The sequence below is a fragment of the Ranitomeya variabilis genome, chromosome 2, assembly GCF_051348905.1.
Source record: "Ranitomeya variabilis isolate aRanVar5 chromosome 2, aRanVar5.hap1, whole genome shotgun sequence".
NCBI lineage: Eukaryota > Metazoa > Chordata > Amphibia > Anura > Dendrobatidae > Ranitomeya > Ranitomeya variabilis.
The window spans coordinates 237,450,137-237,472,369 of NC_135233.1; the positions used below are offsets into that span (position 1 = coordinate 237,450,137).

At 47.7% G+C, this 22,233-nt stretch overlaps 1 protein-coding gene across 1 annotated transcript in view; it reads left to right on the plus strand.

Annotated features, from left to right (window-relative positions):
• Positions 1–478: 478 nt before the first annotated feature.
• The window catches only part of LOC143805196 (ficolin-1-B-like), a 113,858-nt gene continuing 92,103 nt past the window's right edge, over positions 479–22,233 (plus strand). Inside the window, exon 1 of the mRNA XM_077284174.1 lies at positions 479–527. The gene's annotated coding sequence lies outside the window, so the exon portion shown is untranslated. The remainder of the gene's footprint in view (positions 528–22,233) is intronic.

The window sequence follows — 22,233 nt, forward strand, 5'->3', positions numbered from 1 at the left end:
CTGCAGCAATTTCGGGGTGAGTTGTTACGGATTGCCCATGAGATCCTGCTATCTGGACACTTGGGGATCAGCAAAACAAAGGCCCGGCTGTCTCAACACTTCTATTGGCCTAAGATGGGAACAGATGTGTCAAACTACTGCGTATCTAGGGGGGGGGGCAGCCGGGGCATGTGCCCCGGGCGCAGCCGGCAGGGGGGCGCAGTCGGGCCTCCTAATTCAGCGGTCCGCAGTGTCTCCCCCGGCGGCTGCATTCTGCCGCCCCCGGTCTGGGAGTCAGCTGTTCTCTGTGCCGACTGTCAAGCTGACAGCCGGCACAGAGAAGCTGCAGAGTGCCGGCTCCCAATGTATGCAGAGGGGGAGGGGAGCCCCTGCAGAGTGGCTGCGGCGGGCAGGGAGAAATCCCTGCAGCTCCGCTGCCCAGCGATCTGTCTTCCTGCTTCCTCTTGCTTCCTCTCACCAGTCATCATTCAGCGGCCGGCTGTGTCAGAGGAAGGCGATGGAGCTGCTGCGGCAGAGCGCGAGGAGAGGTGTGTGTGTGTGAATGTGTGTGTGTGAATGTGTGTGTGTGTGTGAATGTGTGTGTGAATGTGTGTATGTGAGTGTGTGTGTGAATGTGTGTATGTGAGTGTGTGTGTGTATGTGAGTGTGTGTGTGTATGTGAGTGTGTGTGTGTTTGTGAGTGTGTGTGTGAATGTGTGTGTATATGTGTATGTGTCTGTGTGTGTGTGAATGTGTGTATGTGAGTGTGTGTGTGTGTGTGTGTGTGCGTATGTATGTGAGTGTGTGTGTATGTGTGTGAGTGTGTGTGAATGTGAGTGTGTGTGTGAATGTGAGTGTATGTGTGTGAGTGTGTGTGTGAATGTGTGTGTGTGTGTGTGTGTGTGAGTGTGAGTGTGTGTATGTGTGAATATGTGTGTGTGTGTATGTGAGTGTGTGTGGCTCAGTATTGGGTGTGTGTGTGTGTATCGCGCTGCAGGGGAATGTGCAGAGAAGTGAATGGTGTGTGTGTGGGGGGAGGAGAGGGCAATGATGGGGCTGACGGGGAGAGAGCAATGATGGGGATGGTGGAGGAGGAGAAGACAATGATGGGGCTGACGGGGGGCATATGTCCTTGGGGCGGGGGGTGCCAAAATGAATTCTTGCCCCGGGTGCCAGAAACGCTAGATACACCTCTGGGATCATGGTGGACATTGTGGCCCCACTGGCCATCCCCAGCAGCTCTGGAAAGCAATACATCCTTACTGTGGTAGACTACGCTACCCAGTACCCAGAGGCAGTAGCTCTGTCGTCAACTAGGGCAGATAAGGTGGCGGATGCCCTGTTGGCTATCTTTTCACGTGTAAGATTTCCCAGGGAGATGCTCACTGATCAAGGGACCCAATTCATGTCTCGCCTAATGGAGGCTCTCTGTAAGAGAATGCAGGTGAAGCACCTGGTATCGAGTGCGTATCACCCACAGACCAATGGCTTGTGTGAACGCTTCAATGGTACCCTCAAACAGATGCTACTCATGCTGGTTGAGACACAAGGGCGCGACTGGGAGCGGTACCTCCCACACCTGATGTTCGCTTACCGAGAGGTTCCGCAGGCCTCGACGGGGTTCTCCCCCTTCGAGCTCCTGTACGGCAGGCGAGTCCGGGGACCCCTTGGGTTGGTAAGAGAATCCTGGGAAGAGGAGCCGAACCCTTCTGAAGTGTCCATAGTGGAGTATGTCATGCGCTTCCGTGACAAGATGCAGACCTTGACGCAGTTGGTGCATGACAACATGACGCAGGCTCAGGCTGACCAGAAGCACTGGTACAACCAGAACATCCGGGAGAAGACCTACCACGTGGGTCAAAAGGTATGGGTGCTGGTCCCCGTACCAACGGATAAGCTTCAGGCAGCCTGGGAGGGCCCGTAGGTCGTCCACCAACAGCTCAACCCTGTCACCTACGTGGTCACGCTTGACCACGCTCGGGGTAGGCGAAAGGCTTTTCACGTCAACATGATGAAGGCTCATCACGAACATGAACCTTTCGTCCTACTGGTCTGCAGCTTACCCGAAGACGGGGAGGAAGACACCCTCCTGGACATGCTGGCCCAAGCCAAGGCCGGTGGGTCCATTGAGGACGTGGAGTTAAGCGCCTCGCTAACTGAACCACAGCGGTTGCAGTTGCAAACCACACTGGAACCCTTCCGGGTTGTGTTTTCCAACCGACCTGGAAGGACTGAGTTAGCAGTCCATGAGGTGGACACCGGGAATCATGCCCCACTACGGAGAACACCCTATCGAATCTCCGACCAGGTGCAGCAGGTTATGTGCCAGGAGATCAATGAGATGTTACAGCTGGGGGTGATTCGACGGTCAAAGAGCACGTGGGCCTCACCTGTAGTTCTCGTGCCAAAGAAGGATCGGACCACCCAGTTCTGCGTGGACTACAGGGGGCTCAACGCCATTGCAGCCTCTTATGCGCACCCAATGCCGCGCATCGAAGAGCTGCTTGAGAAGTTAGCTGATGCAAAATACCTGACAATAATGGATCTGAGTCGAGGATACTGGCAGATTCCCCTGAGCCCCGAGGCGCAGGAGAAATCTGCCTTTATCACACCCTTTGGACTGTACGAGTCCACGGTCATGCCCTTCGGCATGAAGAATGCCCCTGCCACTTTCCAGCGGATGTCAATCTCCTGCTTCAGGGACTGGAGGAGTACGCCGTGGTGTACTTGGATGACATTGCCATCTTCAGTCCCTCCTGGGAGGAACACCTGCAGCATCTTGAGGAGGTGCTCAGGCGAATTCACCGAGCAGGACTATCAAGCCGGGAAAGTGCCAGATGGGCATGAGGGAGGTCCACTACCTGGGGTACCGGATAGGCATGGGCACCATGAAGCCAGAGCATGGCAATGTTGATGGGTTGGCCCACTAGGGTGAACCTGCTGAGGTGCGCATGGAGGAGCACCATGAGGTTCTGCCTCCGTAGCGCAGACCAAAAGCGGGAGGTGTGAGGATAATGTATAATATGTTTTAGTTTCTTGCCTGTTCGTGCCATGCTGTGGGCTAAACCCCCCCTTCTCTGTGTGCTTGCTGGAATGTGTGTGAAGCTTTTCTTTTCAATGGGGGTGGAAGAGTTTTTATTGCTCTGGCTGTAAACTCCGGACTTTGAGCAACTCACCCTTCATGCCCCTCCCAAAAGAATTTTTACGATCGCTTGGGTAGGCTCAAACTCTCCTCCAGCTAGAACTGGATTAGAAGTCTCCAGGATCCATGAGGGTCTTTGTTCTAATATAATAAGATATTGGGCCAACGGTTTTGTCTAGGAAAATGATGGGTCCAGTTTATGAATCTCCATCAATGGCTCTATCAGCCACGATAAAAGCGGGCTTCTAGTTCAAACAGGGACAAAATACGGATTTCTCTGGAACTGAGTGTCTCTACTAGCCCGAATTTAGTATCTATAGAGAGCAAATGTTAATACAAGATGAATGCTGGGTGTGTTATGATTCCGACATGTTCTGGAGCGGAGATACAGGCATTAGACAAACTTGTGTGGAATTTAGTTAAACTGAAGAGATAGGAGGGTCTTGGAAAACCAACCCTTTTTGTGATGTCATCAGGCTGAGCTATAAGTCTGCCAGGCACCCCAGCCTGTGGTCTGTCTGCTGGAGCCTATGTGAGTCTGACTTGAAGAGCTGTTCCTAACCAGAGTCCTGATGCATTGGGACATATGGGAACTCCACTAGCCTGGTTGTCTCAAATGATCTGAACACATGTAAGTGTTATTTCTCATTTAATCCCTGTTTGTTTTATAATTACCTTGTACATATTTGCAATTGTCTCTTTTTGAAACAACTTTATAATATTTTTCTATAAACACTGCCTAAACTTTAATGGGGTGTAATATTTATTACTAGATTCGTTCTTCATGCTCTAAAACATACCCTAAGTCTTCTGAAGGGAATTACGCTACTGTTTTGGGTTAGCTTCGGACGCGTTTAATCGAAGCTGGTGGCAGCAATACCGTGCACTGTGCCTTTGGGAGTCGTTGTAGCGACGGCGACATTGATAATTATTGTTCCTGCCTGAGCGGGAGTATTTATATCGCCTCGTTGCAGCGTGCCCAATAGCCAGTACATAGCAGGCAGCCTTTCTGGCGACTAATTACCCTAGGTGCAGTACCTAATCTGACCTGAGAGTAAGGGGGGCGCCAGAGAGCTGCAAGTTTCAAATGGAACTGTAAGCGGGATATACATAAATCCCTGCAGTTCGTGGTATATTGAAGAGCAGTGGGATACCTAAAATAAGCCCCTGCTGTAAACTAAAGGTACCGTCACACTAAGCAACGTCGCCAGCGATCTGTGACGTTGCAGCGTCCTAGGGAGCGATATCGCTGTATTTGACACGCAGCAGCGATCAGAATCCCGCTGTGAAATTGCTGGTCGCTGCTAGAAGGTCTGCACATTATTTGGTCGCTAGGTCGCCGTGTATCGCCGTGTTTGACAGCAAAAGCAACCATACCAGCGATATTTTACACTGGTAACCAGGGTAAACATCGGGTTACTAAGCGCAGGGCCGCGCTTAGTAACCCGATGTTTACCCTGGTTACCAGTGTAAAAGTTAAAAAAACAAACCGCACATACTCACCAGCGCGTCCCCCAGCGTCTGCTTCCTGACACTGACTGAGCGCCGGCCCTAAACTGAAAGTGAAAGCACAGCGGTGACGTCACCGCTGTGCTGTTAGGGCCGGAGCTCAGTCAGTGTCAGGAAGCAGAGGCTGGGGGACGCGCTGGTGAGTATGTACTGTTTGTTTTTTTAACTTTTACGCTGGTAACCAGGGTAAACATCGGGTTACTAAGCGCGGCCCTGCGCTTAGCAACCCGATGCTTACCCTGGTTACCCGGGGACCTCGGCATCGTTGGTCGCTGGAGAGCGGTCTGTGTGACAGCTCTCCAGCGACCAAACAGCGACGCTGCAGCGACCGGCATCGCTGTCGCTATCGCTGCAGCGTCGCTTAATGTGACGGTACCTTAAGAGGTTAATAGCCTTGTGTGTTTTTTTTTTCATCACATTGTAGCAGTGGAGGGATAACTAAGATAAGCCGTGATAGCCGTCTGTTGGCCTAAAGTCACCCCGATCCGTGACGTAGGGGTGATGGTCACAGTGTGAATCGTGACATATTGGTGGCGGCGGTGCAGATTCGTGACAGATGGACACATTGGATTATATGAGAGCAGATGATTCAGAATAAATTGGTGGACTTGTAACAACTTGCAAAGAATATTTTCTTCTTTTCAAATGTTGACCAGACATTGATATCAGTATAATTTGTTCTTGCTTGCTTTTATAATCCTATGTACCACTTAGTCACTGTCATTGATTAGTGCCACTTAGTACAGCAGACCTGTACTATGGCCTCCATACACGTTAGACTACCGTTGGCCGGACTCTCCAATGTCAGCTTGGTTGACCAACAGTCTAATGTGTATAGGGCCTTCCTGACTCTCTCCAACAGCTGATGTCTGGGGAGAGAAGGGTCCAGCCTACTGGGTTTTCAGCAGCTGATCCTTTTATTCTCCAGTAGATATGCTGCTGCCAATGTCGTCTGGCAGAGGATTTATAATAGAGAACATGGGAAGGCTCTGGTGTATGGGTGAGTCGGGGAAAGTAGCTGTCAGCTGGAACATCCTTTGACCAACCGCTTTCTATTGAGTGTATGGGCCTTGAACCCAGTTAAACATTACCACAGCACAACTATGGTCGATACAGTATATTGGTTAACTGAGTGTATGGACCGTGAAATATAAAAATAAACCAACTCACAAACACACTAAAATAAGAGGTCCCACTATGGGTAAAGTATCAAAGGATCAAAGTGCTGGGGTGCGCGTCTGCAGGGGTGGACTATATATCTACCTGCTGTGGCTAAACCACCACCTACATAATCCAGCCCTGTTATAATAGGAAAGGCCACAGCTGACAACTGTATTAAGATAAATTGTAAAAAACAAACAAACAGATAACTATTTTATAATAATAAACATCTGAAAACATCATCCATGCAATTATTTAATGTCTGGTGCAATATATAGCCTCGAACATCAAACTTCCTGTGATAAGAAAAGTCCTGGAAGGCATCTTCCACCAAATATCTCCAAACTCCAAATTAATCTCTGCATCCTCTCTTACACATAGCCTCCAGTACCAACCTGGAGACATCCTGGCCTATGATCTGGCGGTATCTTTTTTTTTAAAGGGTGGATAAAAACGTGATTGACCACAGTTTTGTGCACCTCTGACAAGGACATCGCTTAAACAGAGGCCAGATGGGGTCCAGAGTAACCATGCTGCCTCATTACAGTGAATGGATTCCTTGTGGGTTTCTTCTGTATCACGTCACTCAGATATTTAGATTGAAAACCCCAAATAAGTGCTCTGTGTAGAGCACAGGATAAACGTGATCCAAAATGTTATGTAAAATGTTCCCAAAGAAAGCTTCAAATTAATACACAAAAAAAGCAAGTCCCCACTCAGGTTCGTCATCTGTTAAAGGAAATATAGGGGGCTTCCACATTACAGGTAGTACAAAGGCTATGGAAAAAGTAAATGACTCCTCACCCCCGAAAAGAAATTCAGCAAATTCATGGCTCCCAAATCCAAGTGCACCTCTCCCTTCTAAGACCACAGTGTGCCACTTTATTTTTTTAATAACTGCAATTTTTATTACATTTTACAAAATGTAACAATGAGAAATAAGAGAGAACAATCACAATTTGGCTTACAAATTATAGAGAATAAGAAAGAATGGAGTACAATGAGAGTGAACTCTTGGAAGACATTTCCCCCTAGTGGCATCTAAACATATTGTGTAATAGAACAGAAAAAGACATAAAGTACAAAAGAAGTTATAATTTATGCCAAGTTAGGTGACTCCATCCCCATGCTCATATTGCAATTCTTGTAAAACCACAACACTAAATAAGAAAAGACACACACACATGGGGGGGAAGGGATAAAGAAACCTGTTTAAAAACCAACATGATCCTAATTGTTGCTTTGGGCCCTAAAATAGTCCCAGGGAGCCCAGGTGGCCTCAAATCTATCCAATCTTGCATTTAATAAGGCTGTCATGTGTTCCATCCTGCGAATGTCGTATAGTTTATTCAATAACTTCTGATAAGAGGGGGGAGTTGTGTGTCTTCAGTGAAGGGCAATCAAACACCTAGCTGCCGTCAACACATGTGGCAGCAATCTGACCGAATTCTTCTCCATCCCTCAAGGAGAAACATTTAGTAAGTATATAGCAGGATCCAGCTCAACCTCCGTATAAAGAACCTTTTTTAATAGGGTTGTCACCTTTTCCCAGAATCCAGCCAGCCCAGAGCAAGACCAGAAAATGTGGAACTGAGAACCCGGCGCTGAGCAACAACGCCAACAAATATTTAGGAGCTGATGGTTCAGTCTGTGAAGGAGCTCCGGAATTTGATACCAAAACATCAACACTGTATATTGGTTTTCCTTATAAAGGGTGCAAATAGACGATTTGGCTGCTTTTTCCCATATATTCTGCCAGCATTTGGGAGATAGTGTCCTCCCCGGGAGAGACTCCCAAATAATCAGATAAGGATGTTTCAAAGGGGGGGTCAGTCCGAGGAGAACCCAAGTGTTCTGTCCTCACTAAATGAGGCAGGCTCATTGTAGCTATCCAGTCAGCTAAACCGCTATACCGGGGTCCAATAAGGAGACTGTGGTTGAGTCTGTGCTTTATTAAACGTAGTGGTATATTGATGCGGTGAAACTGTGAACAATGATATACATGGAATCAGTACATGGTATAGAACGATACATACTACACATGATAAACATTATGCATTACATTTAGAAGGCTAGTAACTGAACTAGGAGTGCAACTGGTTAAGCTAGGCTAATATAGAGCAGAAATATCTAGAGAAAAAACATAAAGACATACCGGCAATGCAATCGCAAGGGGAATGAAGTGTAAGCGTCTTCCCTGGAAGGCAAACTAGAGGAAGTGAATGAAAACTGGAGGGAAATGTGGGCTGAGCTACCATAATGCATTGCAAAGGAGGATCAGACATAAAAAATACATAGCAGAAAAATAGAACAGTCAACATATCTCTGACCGCTAGAGGGAGCCAAAGCACTACAGATGAATAAAGGCATGAATATATCAATACTGTATACTGAGAAACTGCGATTATGCAAACAAATAATTGGAGGCAACAAATTAGATGGCGGAGACAGAACACTCCCCGTCTGACATCAACGGATGTCACTACTCCTTTCTTCCGAAGGCAACAATAGGACCAGTTCAGATACCGGTCTGGAAAATGTCTTAGGTTCATTCCCTTTGGTCATCCTTAGTTCAACTTTGCGGACATTGCCATCCTTGCTGGGGAACGTTGCGGTAACTAGACCAAGTGGCCACTGGTTCCGGTGAATTTGACAGTCTTTCACAAGAACAAGGTCACCTACGTTCAGATTAGGTTTAGTAGATTGCCACTTCGTACGTGGCTGCAGGGTAGACAAATATTGTTTGCGCCACCTGTCCCAGAAAGTATTTGCAAGACTTTGTACCTGTCTCCATTGGCGCTTGTAGAGGTCCTTAGCGTCGAATCCTCCTGGAGGGGCACTGGACAGTCCCGTTTTCTGGGTAAGTAGAGTAGCTGGAGTCAATAACAAGGGCTCCTCAGGGTCGTTAGGAACTGGAACCAGGGGTCTTGCGTTAATTATAGCTGCAGCTTCTGCCATGAAGGTGATGAGGCTTTCATGGGTGAGCCTCGCTGCCCCTTCTTGAAGAAGAGTGGAGTCAAGAATTCTCCGTACTAGACCAATCATTCGCTCCCAAGATCCTCCCATATGTGAAGAATGAGGTGGGTTGAATGACCATGTGCAACTTTGGTCACTGAGGAACCTCTCAAGAGTCTTATAGTCTAGATTTGAAGGTATTCCCAATTCCTTTGCTGCACCGACGAAGTTGGTACCTCTGTCTGAGCGTATGTGCTTGATAGGACCACGGATGGCAATAAAGCGTCTTAAGGCATTGATGAAGCTTGACGTGTCGAGGGACTCAATGACCTCTATGTGGACGGCTCTGATTGACATGCAAGTGAACATGACTGCCCAACGTTTACTATTGGCTTGGCCTCTAGTACGACGTGTAACAACTGACCAAGGCCCGAACACATCGAGACCAACGCTGGTAAAGGGAGGGTCTGGGCTGAGTCTATCTGCTGGTAGGTCAGCCATCTTTTGAGTTTGAGTCGAACCACGAAGCTTACGGCAGGTAATACATTTGTAGATGACACTACTGATGAGTCTCTTTGCACCAACGATCCACACACCGGCAGACCTGATGGCTCCTTCAGTAAATAGTCTTCCTTGGTGCTTGACCAGATTGTGGTAATGTTGTACGATTAGGTAGGCAACATGACATTTTCCGGGAAGTATAAGAGGGAATTTCTCCACAAACCCCATCTCAGCTTCTTTGAGTCGGCCTCCTACTCTCAGTAGGCCACTGTTGTCGATGAATGGGTCGAGTTTTCTCAATACGCTGCTCACTGGTATTGGAGCTTTGTTGATAAGACATTGGATTTCTGCAAAGTAGGATTCTCTTTGAACAGTGAGGATGATGTGATTTCTAGAGAACTCTAAGTCGGAGGTAACATAGGTATTTTTACAAAGATGCCAACCTTTACATTTTTCTGTGCCACAAGTTCTGGTGGTCTTGAATGAGCGAGCTATATGAGTCAGGCAGGTAATAGCTCGAGTAAGTGACTTCCAACTTGAGAATCTGTCGAACCTGCAAGATCCAAGCTGGATGACAGAGGTCATTGTATGAAGTGTAGACACCTGAGGGCGGATTTCAACATCTGAGTCCTCTCCTACTAGTTCAAAGGTGTCTGGAAAACATTCCTCAATGTGCAATAATTTTGGTCCTGACAGCCACGTTGTGCTTCCTAGTCGACTTGCGTCAACTGCTCTAGTTGCATGATCTGCAGGATTCTGGTCTGTGGGTATGTAATGCCACTGCTTTGGATGAACTGATCTCCTGATTCGTAGCACTCTGTTATTGACATAAACGTAGAATCGCCTGGTTTCGTTGTGGATATATCCCAGGACTACTTTGCTGTCCGAGTAGAACTTGGCCTGTGTCAGGTCGATATCCATTTCGGATGTGATGAACTCTGCTAACTCAATGGCTAGGACTGCGGCACAAAGCTCTAACCTGGGTATAGTGTGCTCTGGTTGTGGTGCGAGTTTGGCCTTTCCCATAATGAAACCAATGTGGCACTGACATTTGGAATCTACAGTTCTCAGGTAGGCAACAGCGGCAATCGCTTTGACAGAAGCATCTGCAAATACGTACAGTCTTTGGCTTTGTATTTCAGTAGATGGCACAGGGGCGTATGGTCTTGGCACATTCAGGTTGGAGAGTGCCGCTAACGAGTTCTTCCACTCTTCCCACTGGATCCTCTTATCAGGTGGCAGAGGTGCATCCCAGTCAGATGTTTCCCTAGTTAAGTCTCTTAGTAGGGCCTTGCCTTGTATAGTAACAGGAGCTGCGAAACCTAAGGGATCGTACAGACTGTTGATGGTAGACAGGACGCCTCTACGTGTGAAAGGCCTTTCTTCCTGGTTGACCTGAAAGGTGAAAGTGTCTGACTGTAGATTCCAGAGAAGCCCAAGGCTGCGTTGCATTGGTGCGGGGTCTGACCTCAGGTCCAGGTCTCTGAGACCATTACATAGGTCCTGAGAAGGGAACGCTTCCATGAGTTCTTGGCTGTTTGAGGCTATTTTATGAAGCCTAAGGTTCGAGCAGGCAAGCATGTCCTGGGCTCTCCTGAGAAGACTGATGGCAGTCTCAATTGAAGGCATTGCTTTGAGACAGTCGTCGACATAAAAGTCCTTTTCTATGAATCTTCTGACATCTTCTCCGTATTCTGCTTCTCCTTCCTGAGCTGACCTTTTGAGTCCGTAAATGGCGACGGCAGGGGAAGGACTGTTGCCGAAGATGTGCACTCTCATGCGGTACTCTGTGACTTCTTTAGTAGGATCATTGTCTCTGTACCAGAAGAATCTTAGGAAGTTCCTGTCTCTCTCTCTCACAAGGAAACAATGGAACATTTGCTGGATGTCAGCGATGAAGGCAATGGAATCCTTACGGAAGCGCATAAGTACTCCCAGCAGTTTGTTATTGAGGTCTGGTCCTGTTAGTAGAACGTCATTTAGGGAGACATCATTAAATTTGGCACTGGAATCGAACACGACTCTAATCTGGCCTGGTTTCTTAGGGTGGTATACTCCGAACATGGGTAGGAACCAGCATTCTTCAGAGTCTTTGAGAGTGGGAGCTAGTTCTGCGTGACAGTTTTCAAAAATCTTTGACATGAAGGAGAAAAAGTGATCTTTCATCTCTGGTTTCTTTTGCAGATTACGTTTGAGAGAGGAGAAACGTTGTAATGCCTGATTTTTGTTGTTCGGTAGACGTGGTCTGTGGGTTTTGAAGGGAAGAGGTGCGACCCAGCTGTTGGTCTCATCTTTAACGAGTCCCTTGTCCATTACCTCTAAGAACAACTTGTCCTCTACCGACATTGCCACTTGGTTGTCCTGTTTAGTTCTCTGGAAGACTGTGCACCCTAACTGATCCTCATAGCTTCCCGACACTATACTGCTGTCGTGAGTAAAGTCTATTAAATGATTGGGCAGTTGGATGCTGTGTGGCAGTTCCCTGACATGGAACTCATTGTTACAAGGTTGAAACAGAGATGGTCGTCCTTTCTCCAATGTATTTGTCAGCATGCTTGTCACAGAAGATGGGGCGTGCATGTGTCCCAAGCATACGTTGCCAATTATGACCCATCCTAGGTCTAGCTTTTGGGCATAGGGAGCATTGTGGAGTCCATTGATATGACGTCTCACTTTATGAACCTGCAGGATATCTCTCCCCAACAGCAGAATTATCTGGGCCTGATGGTCGAGTTCTGGTATAAGGTGTGCTATTTGCTTTAAGTGAGCGTGATGGATTGCTACATCTGGCGTAGGGATTTCAGATCTGTTGTCTGGGATCTGGTTACATTCGATGATCGTAGGTAGTGGTAGGCAGAATTGTTCGTCTAATGACTCGATTTGGTAGTCTGTAGCTTTCCTGCCCGCTGTTGTCACAGTACCTGCACATGTCTTTAATGAGTAGGGAGTGCTTGGCCCTTTGATGTTGAATAGGTCAAAGAAAGTTGATCTAGCCAAGGATCGATTACTTTGATCATCCAAGATAGCATACAGTCTTACAGCCTGGTCTCTATGGCCTTTTGGGTATACTCTGACAAGGCATATTTTTGAACAGGACCTACTGTCTATTGTCCCTTTGCAGACCTCGGTACATTGTGAAGTGATCTCTGGCATAGCTGTATCAGTGTTCCTTTCCTCCCCGCCATGCTCACTGTCAGCTGGCGTGTTTTGTGCACTCCATGGAGCTGGGCCTGGGTGTAGAGCAGTGTTATGGTCTGTGGTGCCACATTCTGTGCATTTTACACTGACCTTGCAGTCCTTGGCGAGATGAGTTGTGGACGAGCAGCACTTGTAGCAGATACCGTTCTCTTTCAGGAAGCTTCTGCGGTCTGGCATAGATTTTCCTCTGAAGGCTCTGCATTTCAGGAGAGGATGAGGCTTCTGATGAAGTGGGCACTGCTTGTCAGGGTCCTGCACCTTTGTCTCTGATTGGGAGCAGCCAGCAAACCTGTAATTAGAACCTGGAGAAGAAACATAAGTCTTGTGTACTGCCACAGATGTTCTGCGTGGATTTGCAGGTGGTGACGGTGTGGCATATGGCATTGCAAAGTCAAAGCTGGGATCGTTTCTAATTCTCGCTTGTTGGTGTATAAAGTCTACAAAAACGGAGAAGGGGGGAAATGGAACACTGTGTTTGTATTTGTACGTGGAACCATGTGTGAGCCACCTCTCCTGTAGATTGTAGGGCAACTTCTGGACTATAGGGTTAACACCTCTGGCTGTGTCGAGAAATGCAAGTCCCTGTAGGTCGTCCTCGTATTTGGCAACTTGGACTTCCTTTAGTAGGTCGCTTAGCTCTCTAAGTTTCTGGAGACCTTTGTTGGAAATTTTAGGAAAGTCATCGATTCTTTTGAACAAGGCTCTTTCTATTACTTCTGCTGAGCCGTAACACTCATCCAGCCTCTTCCAGATCTCTTTGAGGCCGGTCTCAGGGCGGTTTATATTAATGTCTCTGATCCTTACTGCGTGTTTGACTGACTCTCCTCCCAGGTATTTGACTAACAGGTCTATCTCTTCCCTGTGTTGTAGCCCCAAGTCTCTAATGACATTTTGGAAGGAAGCTTTCCAAGCTCTGTAACCTTCAGCTTGGTCAGTGAATTTCATGAGTCCCTTGGCAACCAGTTCACGTCGTGTGAAGAACTTGGCAAATTCTGTTGTGAACCGGTTGTCGGTGGAGTACACTGGTGATGGATCGCCCTGATAGTGATGTGAGGTGCGTTCATACCTGTTAGTGTCCTCAGGGTGGCGCCAGCCGGTGTCGTATTGCTTCGGTCTGACGTACGGTGTGTCAGCAGGGTGATCCACGTTGGTTACCTGGTGAGGGGCAAGGTAGTCATTAGCAGAGTCGTTTTGTCTCACGTTTTCGAGTTTGTTTCTGTCCTGGAGCTGAGCCTCGTGGTGACTCTCGCTCACTTCGCTGGAGACGTCGTATTCTCGTTCTGGTGCTGGTTCAGGGTTATAGTTTGGATCAGGAAGTTCATTAACATACTGAGATGTGCGTTGTGGTGTGTCTTGTAGTGGAAACTCCAGACTTGACGTACTGCTTTGGCTATGCAGCTTGGGGCTTTGCGCGGCTTCTAGCGATTCCGCTTCAGCGAGGGCTGCGGCAGCTTCCCTTTTTGCTGCTAGGCTTTCTAAGGCGGCATCCACACGTGCTTTTTCTAACTGCATCCTTCTCTCTTGATCGGCTCTCTCATGATCTATGCGTGCTCTCTCTAAGCGTGACCTTCTCTCTTCATCATCTAGGCGTGCTTTTTCTAATTTAAGTTGCATCTCTTGGTCAGCAAAGCTCGCACGTATTTTGGCGGCTTCAGCATTTGCGCGGGCAATGGCAACCGCGCTGGTGATGGATGTTGTCTTTGAGGAAACGGAAGTAACAGATCTTGTTCTATGCGATTTGTGAGACATGGTGTCTTGGGAAAGTGCTTGGCTGTGCAGAGATTGCTGTAGCTGTATTTAGTCTCTGAGTAGCCGGTGACTTGAATCCCACTAGTTGGATGGCTGCCGTTTCACTGTTCTGTCCTCACTAAATGAGGCAGGCTCATTGTAGCTATCCAGTCAGCTAAACCGCTATACCGGGGTCCAATAAGGAGACTGTGGTTGAGTCTGTGCTTTATTAAACGTAGTGGTATATTGATGCGGTGAAACTGTGAACAATGATATACATGGAATCAGTACATGGTATAGAACGATACATACTACACATGATAAACATTATGCATTACATTTAGAAGGCTAGTAACTGAACTAGGAGTGCAACTGGTTAAGCTAGGCTAATATAGAGCAGAAATATCTAGAGAAAAAACATAAAGACATACCGGCAATGCAATCGCAAGGGGAATGAAGTGTAAGCGTCTTCCCTGGAAGGCAAACTAGAGGAAGTGAATGAAAACTGGAGGGAAATGTGGGCTGAGCTACCATAATGCATTGCAAAGGAGGATCAGACATAAAAAATACATAGCAGAAAAATAGAACAGTCAACATATCTCTGACCGCTAGAGGGAGCCAAAGCACTACAGATGAATAAAGGCATGAATATATCAATACTGTATACTGAGAAACTGCGATTATGCAAACAAATAATTGGAGGCAACAAATTAGATGGCGGAGACAGAACACCAAGATCCTGTAAATATCTGATATTAATCCTTTAGCCTTTCTGACAGAGCCTCTCAAGTTAAGTTGTTTGAGAAACCGTCAATGAGCCACACAATGAAGACATAAGATGCTTAATCTGCATGAACTGGAAGAACTCTCTATCAGTTATATTAAATTTAGATTTTATAGCATCAAACGAGAGAACTTGCGGCAAGTGTACAGTCGAAACCTGTGTTTACCACAGCAAGGGATGTGATCATATACAGGTGCATCCACCTGTCCACAGCCAACGCGGGCAAGCTGACATTCACTAAAATGAACCAGGCATGGATCTCACGGAACTTGTCCGTAGCTTTGATTTACTAGAGAGAGAAGTATACCAGCTGCACTCAGTCATTGTTAAACTCCACCGCAGTTTGTTTGTTCTATTTGCCATTCTTATTGTTTTGGGGCCTCCCCAACTTAAAAAAATAAAATGAAAACCAAAAAACAGTGTTGACTACCTCCTACTTCGCTTCTTCCACCTACACCGCCATGTCAACCTCCATCTCCTCAACCTTCTCTTCCACTTGGACCTCCACCTCTTGGTTCAAGATTGTTATTAAGAAACAAAAACACTGTTCGCTACCTTCTCCTCTTCCACATATAGCACCATGTCCGCCTCCACCTCCTTATCCACTTGGACTTCCTCCTGTTGGTTCAAGATTATTATAGTGCTTTGGCACAAAGCACTATATTGTTATTCCATCGTGGTAAACTTCTTATTATTATAGTGCTTTGGAACAAAGCACTATACTGTTATTCCACCGTGGTAAACTTCTTATTATTATTATAGTGCTTTGGAACAAAGCACTATACTGTTATTCCACCGTGGTAAACTTCTTATTATAGTGCTTTGGAACAAAGCACTATACTGTTATTCCACCGTGGATAACTTATTCTTATTCTTATTATTATTCAGTCCGCACGTAATGCGGCCCGAACCGCTTCACTCACAGACTCCAGTGAGGTGTCATTTCGAAGCCAGCGTCCCCAAGAGGTGTGCTAAGTATTTTTCGTGTCGATCGGATTTGTAGTTTTGGCGCAATTTGCGTTTGAAAATGTTTTTTCCCCTCATTGTAATGCTTTTCAATAGGGAAATTTTCCCATAGGTTATAATGGCCGGGTTTCTGAGGCAATTTGAAATGTACCTGCCACCTGGCTGATTAGCTCATTGATATGCTCAGTCAGGCCCAGTTACTATGCCAACGCCTGCGAACTGTACATGACCCTAGCAGGACAGTTTTGGCAGATAATATCAGCTCTTAAAGTGATAGCACAGCACAATTTCAAAGCACTATCTATAGTCTTATTATAGTGCTTTGGAACAAAGCACTATACTGTTATTCCACCGTGGTAAACTTCTTCTTATTCTTATTATTCAGTCCGCACGTAATGCGGCCCGAACCGCTAAACTCACAGACTCCAGTGAGGTGTCATTTCGAAGCCAGCGTCCCCAAGAGGTGTGCTAAGTATTTTTCGTGCCGATCGGATTTGTAGTTTTTGCGCAATTTGTGTTTGAAAAAAGTCTTTCAATGCGTTTCAATAGGGAAATTGTCCCATACGTTTATAATGGGCTGGTTTCTGAGGCAATTTCTAAAAATAACTGCCACCTGGCTGATTAGCTCATTGATATGCGCAGTCAGACACAGTTACTATGCCAACGCCTATGAAGTCTACATCAGCTCACCAGGTCACAAGTTTTGTCAGATAATATCAGCTCTTAAAGTGACAGTACAGCACAATTCCAAACCACTATCTGTAGTCTTATGATTATTAGACTGTGGCCCGATTCTAACTCATCGGGTATTCTAGAATATGCATGTCCACGTAGTATATTGCACAGCCACGCAGTATACAGTGCAGAGCCGCGCAGTACACAGCGCAGAGCCGCGCAGTACACAGCGCAGAGCCGCGCAGTACACAGCGCAGAGCCGCGCAGTACAAAGCGCAGAGTCGCGCAGTATAAAGCGCAGAGCCGCGCAGTACACAGCGCAGAGCCGCGCAGTACACAGCACAGAGCCACGCAGTACACAGCGCAGAGCCACGCAGTACAAAGCGCAGAGTCGCGCAGTATACAGTGCAGAGCCGCGCAGTACACAGCGCAGAGCCGCGCAGTACAAAGCGCAGAGTCGCGCAGTACACAGCGCAGAGCCGCGCAGTACACAGCGCAGAGCCACGCAGTATACAGTGCAGAGCCGCGCAGTACAAAGCGCAGAGCCACGCAGTATACAGCGCAGAGCCGCGCAGTATACAGCGCAGAGCCGCGTAGTATACAGCGCAGAGCCCCGCAGTATACAGCGCAGAGCCGTGCAGTACACAGTGCAGAGCAGCGCAGTACACAGCGCAGAGCCGCGCAGTATACAGCGCAGACACACGCAGTACACAGCACGGACACGCGCAGTACACAGCGCAGAGCCGCGCAGTACACAGCGCAGAGCCGCGCAGTATACAGCGAAGAGCCACGCAGTATATAGCGCAGAGCCGCGCAGTACAAAGCGCAGAGCCGCGCAGTATACAGCGCAGAGCCGCGTAGTATACAGCGCAGAGCCGCGTAGTATACAGCGCAGAGCCACGCAGTATACAGCGCAGAGCCACGCAGTATACAGCGCAGAGCCATGTAGTTATACTGCCCAGTCACGTAGTATATTGTCCAGTCACATAGTATACTGCATATCCCTGTTAAAAAAAAAAAAAAGAATTAAAATAAAAAAGTTACATACTCACCTCCTGGAGCGGCCGGTATCTGATGGTTGTTGCACCTCCTAGAGCGGCCGGTACACGATGCTTGTTGCACCTGGAGTGGCCGGTACCCGATGCTTGTTGCGCGCTCCGGTCCCAAGAGTGCATTGCGGTCTCATGAGATGATGACGTAGCGGTGTTGTGAGACAGAAAGACGGAAGTGCCCTTAGACAATTATATAGTAGATTACCCCGCTCACCAAATCGGACCCCGAGGGGCCCGGCTCACCAAATCGGACCCAGAGTGACCCCGCCCACCAAATCGGACCCAGAGTGACCCCGCCCACCAAATCGGACCCAGAGTGGCTCCGCCCACCAAATCGAACCCAGAGTGACCCCTTCCACCAAATCAAACCCAGAGTGACCCCTTCCACCAAATCGGACCCAGAGTGACCCCACCCACCAAATCGGACCCTGAGGTGCCCAGCCCACCAAATGAGACCCTGAGGTGCCCAGCCCACCAAATCGGACCGAGTGACCCCACCCACCAAATTGGTCCCTAAGGTGCCCCGCCCACCAAATCGGACCCAGAGTGGCTCCGCCCACCGAATCGGACCCAGAGTGGCCGCGCCCACAGAATCGGACCAAAAGTGACCCCGCCCACCGAATCGGACCTAGATTTACCCCGCCCACAAAATCAGACCCAGATTGACCCAACCCACCAAATCGGACCGCCTGAGGGGCACCCAAGTGTGAAAGTCTTGCAGGGGCAGCCCGGGCACCATTCCAAAGCACTATCTGTAGTTCCTTCAGGAAATACCCATATAGTTATAATTATTGCCCCGCTCACCAAATCGGACCCAGCCCGCCAAATCGGACCCAGAGTGGCGCCGCCCGCCAAATCGGACCCAGAGTGGCGCCGCCCGCCAAATCGGACCCAGAGTGGCGCCGCCCGCCAAATCGGACCCAGAGTGGCGCCGCCCGCCAAATCGGACCCAGAGTGGCGCCGTTCGGCCAAATCGGACCCAGAGTGGCGCCGCCCGCCAAATCGGACCCAGAGTGGCGCCGCCCGCCAAATCGGACCCAGAGTGGCGCCGCCCGCCAAATCGGACCCAGAGTGGCGCCGCCCGCCAAATCGGTCCCAGAGTGACCCCGCCCGCCAAATTGGTCCCAGAGTGACCCCGCCCACCAAATCGGTCCCAGAGTGGCCTCACCCCTTTAGGGGCTACAACTACCAAGCCAGCGCCTGAGGGGCACCCAAGTGTGAAAGTCTTGCAGGGGTAGCCCGGGCACCATTCCAAAGCACTATCTGTAGTTCCTTCAGGAAATACCCATCTAGTTATTATTATTATTATTCAGTCCGCACGTAATGCGGCCTGTTGTGAATTTGGATTCTGGGCTCCCCCGGTGGCTACTGGTGGAATTGAACTGGTGTTTTCATCTTCTCTGTTCACCTGTTCCCATCAAGATGTGGGAGTCGCTATATAACCTTGCTGCTCTGTTAGTTGCTTGCCGGTCAACAATGTTATCAGAAGCCTCTCTGTGCTTGTTCCTGCTCCTAGACAACTACTAGATAAGTTGGACTCTTGTCCATGTTTGTTTTTGCATTTTTGTTCCAGTTCACAGCTGTAGTTTCGTTACTGTGTCTGGAAAGCTCTTGTGAACAGTAATTGCCACTCTGGTGTTATGAGTTAATGCCAGAGTTTTAAAGTAATTTCTGGATGGTGTTTTGATAGGGTTTTCAGCTGACCATGAAAGTGTCCTTTCTGTCTTCTGCTATGTAGTAAGTGGACCTCAAATTTGCTAAACCTATTTTCATACTACGTTTGTTATTTCATCTTTATTCACCGCCAATACATGTGGGGGGCCTCTGTCTCCTTTCGGGGTATTTCTCTAGAGGTGAGCTAGGACTTATATTTTCCTCTGCTAGCATTATTTAGTCCTCCGGCTGGTGCTGGGCATCTAGAATCAACGTAGGCATGCTACCCGGCCACTGCTAGTTGTGCGTTAGGTTTAGTTCATGGTCAGCTCAGTTCCCATCTTCCAAGAGCTAGTTCCTATATATGCTTATGCTATGATCTCTTGCCATTGAGATCATGACAGTTTGACCGGCCTACTAAAGGGTTAAATTCCTTGGCTGAGAAAGGAGAGAAATAAGAAGTCTGCTGAGAATTTTTTTTTTTTTTTTTCCTAATCTTTGAATGGCTCTGTGTCCACCTGTTTGTAATGGATCTTCAGAGTGTAACTGCAGGTTTGAATAATCTCGCCACGAAGGTACAAAATTTGCAAGACTTTGTTTTTCATGCACCTGTATCTGAGCCGAGAATTCCTTTGCCGGAATTTTTCTCGGGGAATAGATCTGGGTTTCAGAATTTTCGAAATAATTGCAAATTATTTTTGTCCCTGAGATTTCGCTCTGCTGGAGACCCTGCACAGCAGGTCAGGATTGTGATTTCCTTGCTCCGGGGCGATCCTCAAGACTGGGCTTTTTCATTGACACCAGGGGATCCTGCGTTGCTCAATGTGGATGCGTTTTTTCTGGCCTTGGGGTTGCTTTATGACGAACCTCATTTGGAGCTTCAGGCAGAAAAAACTTTGATGTCCCTATCTCAGGGGCAAGATGAAGCGGAAATTTACTGTCAAAGATTCCGTAAATGGTCTGTGCTTACTCAGTGGAATGAGTGCGCCCTGGCGGCGACTTTCAGAGAGGGTCTCTCTGTTGCCATTAAGGATGTTATGGTGGGGTTCCCTGTGCCTGCGGGTCTGAATGAGTCCATGACAATGGCTATTCAGATCGATAGGCGTTTGCGGGAGCGCAAACCAGTGCACCATCTGGCGGTGTCCACTGAGAAGTCGCCAGAGAGTATGCAGTGTGATAGAATTCTGTCCCGAAGCGAGCGGCAGAATTTTAGACGGAAAAATGGGTTGTGTTTCTATTGTGGTGATTCTACTCATGTAATATCAGCATGCTCTAAGCGCACTAAAAAGCTTGATAAATCTGTTTCCATTTGCACCTTACCGTCTAAGTTTATTCTATCTGTGACCCTGATTTGCTCTTTGTCATCTATTACCACGGACGCCTATGTCGACTCTGGCGCCGCTTTGAGTCTTATGGATTGGTCCTTTGCCAAACGCTGTGGGTATGATTTAGAGCCTTTGGAGACTCTTATTCCTCTGAAGGGGATTGACTCCACCCCATTGGCTAATAATAAACCACAATACTGGACACAAGTAACTATGCGTATTAATCCGGATCACCAGGAGATTATTCGCTTTCTGGTGCTGTATAATCTACATGATGATTTGGTGCTAGGATTGCCTTGGCTGCAATCTCACAACCCAGTCCTCGACTGGAGAGCTATGTCTGTGTTGAGCTGGGGATGTAAGGGGGCTCATGGGGATGTACCTGTGGTTTCCATTTCATCATCTATTCCCTCTGAAATTCCTGAGTTCCTGTCTGACTATCGTGACGTCTTTGAAGAATCCAAGCTTGGTTCATTACCTCCGCACCGAGAGTGCGATTGTGCCATAGATTTAATCCCGGGTAGTAAATACCCAAAGGGTCGTTTATTTAATCTGTCTGTGCCTGAACATGCTGCTATGCGAGAATATATAAAGGAGTCCTTGGAAAAGGGACATATTCGTCCATCGTCATCTCCCTTAGGAGCCGGTTTTTTCTTTGTGTCAAAAAAAGACGGCTCTTTGAGACCATGTATCGATTATCGGCTTTTGAATAAAATCACTGTAAAATATCAATACCCATTGCCGTTGCTGACTGATTTATTTGCTCGCATAAAGGGGGCCAAGTGGTTCTCTAAGATTGACCTTCGTGGGGCGTATAATTTGGTGCGAATCAGGCAGGGGGATGAGTGGAAAACCGCATTTAATACGCCCGAGGGCCACTTTGAGTATTTAGTGATGCCTTTTGGTCTTTCAAATGCTCCGTCAGTTTTCCAGTCCTTTATGCATGATATTTTTCGCGAGTATTTGGATAAATTTATGATTGTGTATCTGGATGATATTCTGATTTTTTCGGATGACTGGGACTCTCATGTCCAGCAAGTCAGGAGGGTTTTCCAGGTTTTGCGGTCTAATTCTTTGTGTGTGAAGGGTTCTAAGTGTGTTTTTGGGGTACAGAGGATTTCCTTTTTGGGATATATTTTTTCTCCCTCTTCCATTGAAATGGATCCTGTCAAGGTTCAAGCTATTTGTGATTGGACGCAGCCCTCTTCTCTTAAGAGTCTTCAGAAATTTTTGGGCTTTGCTAACTTTTATCGTCGATTTATTGCTGGTTTTTCGGATATTGCTAAGCCATTGACCGATTTGACTAAGAAGGGTGCTGATGTTGCTGATTGGTCCCCTGACGCTGTGGAGGCCTTTCGGGAGCTTAAGCGCCGTTTTTCCTCTGCCCCTGTGTTGCGTCAGCCTGATGTTGCTCTACCTTTTCAGGTTGAGGTCGACGCTTCTGAGATCGGAGCTGGGGCAGTGTTGTCGCAGAAAAGTTCTGACTGCTCCGTGATGAGGCCTTGTGCCTTCTTTTCCCGTAAATTTTCGCCCACTGAGCGGAATTATGATGTTGGGAATCGGGAGCTTTTGGCCATGAAGTGGGCTTTTGAGGAGTGGCGCCAT